The 7,500-nt window shown below is 45.3% G+C and overlaps 1 protein-coding gene across 2 annotated transcripts in view; it reads left to right on the forward strand.

The window, feature by feature from the left end:
• The first annotated feature begins 3,969 nt into the window (after nt 1-3,969).
• The window catches only part of LOC310856387 (zinc finger protein 516-like), a 60,073-nt gene continuing 56,542 nt past the window's right edge, over nt 3,970-7,500 (forward strand). Inside the window, exon 1 of one of the 2 annotated variants that reach the window (XM_083761792.1) lies at nt 3,970-4,077. The gene's annotated coding sequence lies outside the window, so the exon portion shown is untranslated. Of the gene's footprint in view, nt 4,078-5,489; nt 5,740-7,500 lie in introns of those variants that run through there. The other variant, XM_083761791.1, reaches the window with a different exon arrangement.

The raw sequence follows: 7,500 nt of genomic DNA on the forward strand, positions 1-7,500 counted from the left end.
AACAGCCCAAATACACGGAGAGCAACTCCACAGCACTGAGAGGAAGAGGAGTTTCTTTAAAAAAGAGCCGTTATCTATGTTACTCAAAAGAGGTAATCTGATATCATATAAATATTTGATGTCGTGTAGCATGATGTGTGTGCTTTGCTCAAGATAATATGTGCTCATTGGCTGGAAGGTAACAAAGCACCCCCCCCCCCACCCCACCCACCACCTCCACCTCCCCACCATATAGTCCCTGAGGTAACTAAGGTTCTCGCTGCACTCCCTTCGCCAGCTGACAATTAGCATGCGGCCGCTAATGCACTGCGAGCTAATTGAGCACAAGGGGCTGGGGTGTCAGTCAGCATATGAGGCTTGTGATAGAAACATACACTCTCCACCTCACGGCTGCTGATGCATGCTAGTCAGACCTGAGCACTTTTTTCTTTTATATAGTGTATAGCTCCGCTGCTCCTTGTTTGTAAATGGAGTGCCGAGGAACGCAGTGCATGTCATTGTGCTGTACAGCACGAGTAGCTATTAAAAGACTACCCTGAGGTGCATGTTGTGTGTGTGTGTGTGTGTGTGTGTGTGTGTGTGTGTGTGTGTGTGTGTGTGTGTGTGTGTGTGTGTGTGTGTGTGTGTGTGTGTGTGTGTGTGTGTGTGTGTGTGTGTGTGTGTGTGTGTGTGTGTGTGCGTGCGTGCGTGCGTGCGTGCGTGCGTGAGTGCGTGCGTGCGTGCATGCATGCGTGCGTGCGTGCGTGCATGCGTGCGTGCGTGCGTGCGGGGTGTGTGTGCGCACTATCACGAGCACGTGCCCAGCATGCATGCGGTTGTGCACGCCTGCCTGGCGTGCTTCAAGCAAGCATGCATGCACCCACATGCATATACGCACATACACATGTACACACGCATGCACATGCATGATGATTGCATGCTTGTGCAGGGGAGCTGCGTGCATTTGGTTGGGTTTTTTTTCTTCCCTTCCCTGCATGATACACCACGTCTGCGAGAGCCATGTGATATCCTGTGCCTTTGCTGAAGGTGAGGGTTCAAGGAGGAGAGGTTTGGAATGCTGAATGGGTATTCCTCAATGATGACCTGCAGAAGGACATCTTCAAATCACAGGGAAGCTTCTCTCAATGGAGTGGCTGCTCTCAGACAGAGAGAGAGACACAGAGAGAGAGACAGAGAGAGAGAGGACCTTGGTGGTGGCTTGACATTCCCTCCTATACTTGGAACACAGTAATGGATGTGTAAGACTGCTCTCTTCTCTTATGACGTACGCATACGCACGCACGCACGCACGCACGCACGCACGCACAGCACACACAGACGGCACGCAACAGCCAGAGGAACAGCAGAAAGACTCTGTTCACCCTGTTATTAAATACCTGTACTTGCGTGTGTGTGTGTGTGTGTTTGTGGGTGCTTCTGTAGTGTGCATATGCTCAGGGAAGCCCTTTGGAGATTCAGGGCTGTGCGTGCGTGCGTGCGTGCGTGCGTGCGTGCGTGCGTGCGTGCGTGCGTGCGTGCGTGCGCCTGCCTGCCGTTACGATTCAGCGGCTGGCTGTTGATAAAATGTCTGTGCGTCTTAAATCACGGGTACATCAGCAGTCAGCAAGATGGCTCCGTCTCTCTCTATGCATGCTGAGCAAACAAGCCCCAACCCAAGGTCTCTCTCACTGCTCTGCTGGGGATTCTCTTCAACACTGTTTAAACTAGCAGGAATATCGCTTTGTCATCCATGTCACACGTTACCTTCATATTAGAGATGCACAATATAATCGGCACAGCGGTGGCGTTGTCGGGGCGTAAAAAGTGGGCGAACAATATTCGAGATGGAGAGTTGAACTTGAGACTAAGAGAGCAACTGCAGTGACTGCATGTAGGGTATAGGCTATAATGTATACAGTTACAGTACAGTTAGTGCATTTAGGGTATAGGTATAGGCTATAATGTATACAGTTACAGTACAGTTACTGCATTTAGGGTATAGGCTATAATGTATACAGTTACAGTACAGTTACTGCATTTAGGGTATAGGCTATAATGGCCAGAATGGTCATTGCGGTGAGAGACAAGCATGCAGCGGTAGCCAATACACAACGACGATTGCGCACACAAAATGGTAAATGGTGCATTTATATAAATGGTGCATTTATATAGCGCCTTTATGCAAGGCGCTTTACATAGATTGTGCATTACATTCACCCATTCACACACACATTCATACGCCGATGGTGGCGGAAACCATGCAAGGCACCAACCAGCACATCAGAAGCAATTAGGGGTTCAGTGTCTTGCTCAAGGACACTTCGACACTGGATCAAACTGGCAACCTTGTGGTTACCATCCAGCCACTCTACCCCTGAGCCTGCACCGCCGCCCCGCGGTGCTAGAGAGACCACCAGCGCCGGTCAGGAAAAATAAATACCAGTCATTCCCCAATAGTGCGGGGACATTCAAACACAAATGACCCCCTCTCCGGCGCCTATGATCAGTAGCATATCGAAATCGGCGGAAATTAAATGGGAAACAGAACCAAACATTTCCACTGTATAAAGATCTAGTCAAGCTCTTGTTAGCACCTTCGTTTAATTGGTTAAATATTTACACCGATTACCGATTTTGGGCATGTCATCATATAGGTGACAAATACTGAACACAGCTACAACTACAAGCTCACATACTGTGTAGTGTCAGCGTGTAGCATGAGTTGTAAGCTTGTAGATTGGCTATTTCGCACATATTTCCTACATATAAAGTAGGCTATAGCCTACTGGTAGCAGAATAACACGCATTGTTGATTAAGTGAAGAACATGATTTTACAATAGTTCTTGTGCTGATAACAATAGCTCTTGTGCTGATAACAATAGTTATTGTGCTGATAACAGTCTTATCATAATATGACAGTTTCAGTTTAAAGTGTGGTAAAGTTAAATCAATTATAAGTAGCCTTGCCGAGCCATGAGGCCCATAGGGCAGGAGCCTATCTCCTGTTTCTGTAGCATGAGGCAGCATGATGTACAAGTACACCCCCTGGACATGACGCTAGTATGTCGCCCCCAATCCAACCCTTGATGCTGAGTGTCAAGCAGGGAGGCACTGGGTCCCATTTTTAGAGTCTTTGGTATGACCCGGCCGGGGATTAAACCGCGGACAGGGCGGACACTCTAACCACAAGGGCACTGAGCTGCAGTTAAATCAATTATGAAAACACAATATTATAATAAAGTATAATTTGCTGTATATTTTTCTACTGTACTGTATGTGTTTTATACTGTTTTGTATTTTATTATTCTGTGACATGGATCTCCCTAGGTGTGAAATAAAGTATTGATTGATTGATTGATTCATTCATTCATTCATTCATTCATTCATTCATTCAATCATTCATTATTTCCTTTACATTCCTATAAACTTTTCCATGTTTTGTTATTCCACAATAGAAAATGAAGTGGTGAAGAGGTGCATTATGTGTGGCTGTCCAACAGTAAACATGTTTAGAAACCTGTTTGACTGATTTTCCGTAAATAAAGAAAGAAAATATATAATTCTGTATTGAGCCACCAACAGGTTCAGCAGACTTCTCTTCTATAAGCTAGACTGGATGGGACTGCATGAGTGTACAGGCTTTTTCTGGGCATTATCAAGAACTTTTAGTTTTTGCTGATGAGACAATAGCCGATAGTTAATTTAATACGGGAGAAACCATCCCTCGGCCAAAAGGTGCATCGTGACATGAAACACGGCACACAAAGATACTTAGAAGTAGAACACACTTGCATGTCGACTGCGGTAAAGAATTAATCACCATTATATCACGTAACAAAGCGTATACGTTCGAATCCTCGTCGGCTGAATCCAGGGCGACAGGAGTTGGTGCTTTGGGGATTTGGACGTTGCCCATCGCGAGCCCCCACGGTGCAGCGGTGTGGTGGATTCGACTCACTCAATCATGCACTCCAACACACACAGCAGCACTGCGCGTGCTTTCACCTTTGCGATTGTCTTATCGTCTTGAAGTCAACTCTCTCTATCTCTGGCATGGATATTTGCGTTGTGCCCATTGTGCCAGACGCCCCGAATAGGTACGTAAACACGTTTTTATTACGCGTAATAGATGGCCCGTGTCGTTTTAGAGTATAGACAACTATAGGCTATTAGCTTCGCTTTGAGTGGATTTTAGACTAAAGGGAGCGAGCGAGCGATCGTGTGTGTGTTGTGTGTGTGTGTGTGTGTGTGTGTGTGTGTGTGTGTGTGTTAAGTAAACTTTGCACTGACCCATCATAGATGTATTTGAACGATCGATAGCTTTAGATTGAGTGAAAGATATAGTTGTTTGGGGTTGTTGTTTCCTTTTAAACATATCGTCGCCCTTCATGCTGTTTCTCACAACATTATGAAACAACAATCACATGTTGAGAATATATATCACGTAGGCGTTTGTAGCCCATTAATGAACAACATGTTGTTTGTTCATAAAGGTGTTTTGGTTGTTCGTGTTATTTAGACCGGACAGACAGGCACGGGGGTGGGAGGGAAGGGGGGGGGGGGGGTGTATATCCATATTAGGAAATCGACGTCCTACATAATAGACTTGGCATAGCCTAACTGTCAGTCCCAGCACCGACAACACAGGCTGTTTGTGCTTATTGGGCATTTATGATCATCTCATAGTTGACTATATGTCGGTCCGGATCCTCCACAGATTAGTCACTCAATTCAGGCCGTCTACTAAATTAAAGTTGGGTGCTTTTCAACTCATTAGCATGTCGAGTAGTCTGTGTGGGGGGATGACCAAACATGTGGCAGAGAGAGAGAGGGGGGGGGGGGTGAGATGCGGTTCAGGGAGGGAGGGGTGGGTGATTGAGTTGTGAAGTCTAAACTTTATAAACCGTTAATATGACTATATACAAGATGCAATGTCTATAGAATAAAGCTAGTTGTGTTAACGACTTGGCTATTATTGGTGCCCGACTGCCCGTGGCTACTTTATAACCTATGGGGGGGGGGGGGGGGGGGTCGTGTGTTCGAAGTGTTGTTTCCCTTTCCTTGTGACTTGAGGACAGACGTGACATCACATACACCACTATTGCAGGCTATAACTTAATTGGGTCCTAAATAGTACTAAATAGTCATCTGGAGTATATAATGGGAACTTGTGTGATCATTAACCGTTAACTGTGCGTTTTCATTAATTATCAATTAAGAGCCATGTGAAAACCAATATACAGGATACATTGTACACATAGACTACAGTAAAGTGATACAATGTAACCCTTATCAGTTATCAGAGGAGTTAATGTGCCATTGGCCTTGGTCAACTTTCTTTTTTTTTCTTTGCTTTTTTTCACCCTCGGATCTGCCTTGTGCTCAGTGTTTAGTGGACGTCACGCGGTGTGTGTGTGTGTGTGTGTGTGTATGTGTGTGTGTGTGTGTGTGTGTGAGTACTGTGTGAGTGTGAGAGAGAGAGAGAGAGAGAGAGAGAGAGAGAGAGAGATTGGAATAGAGAGAGAGAGAGAGAACCTGTAGTTCAACTACAAAGACAACAAGGGGACGGGAATTAGAGACTGTGGCTGTGATTGTGATTCGAAATCACAAAATGTAACTACAGACTGGTGCCAGTTCAGTATAGCAGTGCATCTGGAGTTATTCGCTCTGTCTTGGATCATTGGATGGATATAACAAGCTCGCCGGTCCGTCCGGTCCGGGTCTTTGGTCGGTGGGAGGAGGAGGATTTGTTGAAGAAGGTAATGGAAGTGTCCATATAATTATTATTATTGTTATTTTGAGGGTGTGTTGTGTTCGCGGCGCTGCGCCGCGATATCTGCTCATTATGGGATCGACTTCTTTGCACACACGGGGGGTAAAAACGGCGTTAAAAAACTGCTTGTGCTGCAACTGAGGCACATCGGTCACCGCCGGGATGACAAACTACCAACAATGTTTACTAGATCATAGCAGAATCCATCCAGACTGGGACTCTGAACTAGATAAGTTATGTAAAAAAGAACAGTTCTGAGTGTGTGTGTGTTGGGGGGGGGGGGGTGTCTGTACAGTACACGCGCATGCACGGCATAGCCTATGTAAATGTGTGCGACGTGCACGCCCCTCGTGCTATTTGTAGTTGTTAAACGTGTAGGCTACTAATGACAAAACAGGCGTTGTCTGCTGCTTATCTAGTCTTGACAGAAGGCACACATAACAGAACAGCCCGCTGACATTATAGTTAGCAGCAGCCAGGGCTAACTTTGTAGCGGTGGTGGTGGTGTGGTCGGATCGCTACTTAGTACCGATACGTGCACGCACGCAGACGTACTCACTCACACACGTGCACGGCGCGCGCGCACACACACACACACACACACACACACACACACACACACACACACACACACACACACACACACACACACACACACACACACACACACACACACACACACGGTGAGCATTGTTTTGCAATTCAGACTACATGATTACATTGTCTGCCTCTAGTATAGTCAGACATTATGTCAAACATGTCTTTAATAGTCAACTCAACAACACCACACGTAGGCTATATATAATATATATGCTACTCTGCAGTCATCATCATGTCGGTGAACTGGTGACGTTATTGTGATGCACTGCACGCTGTGCTGTTGCAAATGGACAGCTACCTGTAAAAAGCTACACTTTGCGGTTATGCTTCGTCGTACGGGGATGTCGCGCGCCGAATATATAGCAGAAGTGAGCTTGCAGATCTTATCGGCTGTCTGGGTGACAGACAGACAGACAGCAGTGCTGTTGAAATGGCACATGTTGTTGTTGGCCATTTACAGCGCCATCTATGTCCGTGAATGGCGCACTGCATCTTTAAATCACCCAGCTGCTTATCACAATAATAACCATGACACTGAGCTCCTTTTTTTCTTCCTCTCAAGTAAGGATTGTTTCATTAACTCTGGTTTTCACTAGTCATCGTGACGTTGTGTGTGAATTATTTTTATGTAATAGTGATATCACCTTTTAAGGTGAACACCTAGAATGCATAACAAACCTACTGCCATGTAGTAAGAAGCATATAGGATTGATTTATTTATCACTAAAGGTAGGTATAGGTATAGCCTATACAAGCAGCAATTATGTTGGTGGGACATGTTCCACAGACTGTACTAATGTACAGACTGTACAGCAATAGCATCATTATAATAAAACAGGATTTGATAAAAAACTAAACTAAAGCAATCGTGTAAACAGGGCGAGGCAGAAATAAGAGTATACAGGTAGAACTGAACAGAAGTATTATAAGCCTCTTAACAAAATATTTTAGCAGCAGTCTCACAATGTGCAAAGAAGCAGAAGTCTCTGTCGGGGGGGGGGAACTTTTTTCCAGGATTAAAATAAGAAATAAAATAGCAGACAGACAAGCTCAAAACGTGTTTCTCCGTGCTGTGTTTCGAGCTTGTACATCTGTAGTTTGGGTTACTTTTGTGTGACACTGACTGTAGTATGACTATGACGAAGTA

This window comes from Protomyctophum parallelum (genome assembly GCF_964188405.1).
Source record: "Protomyctophum parallelum genome assembly, chromosome: 3".
Taxonomy (NCBI): domain Eukaryota; kingdom Metazoa; phylum Chordata; class Actinopteri; order Myctophiformes; family Myctophidae; genus Protomyctophum; species Protomyctophum parallelum.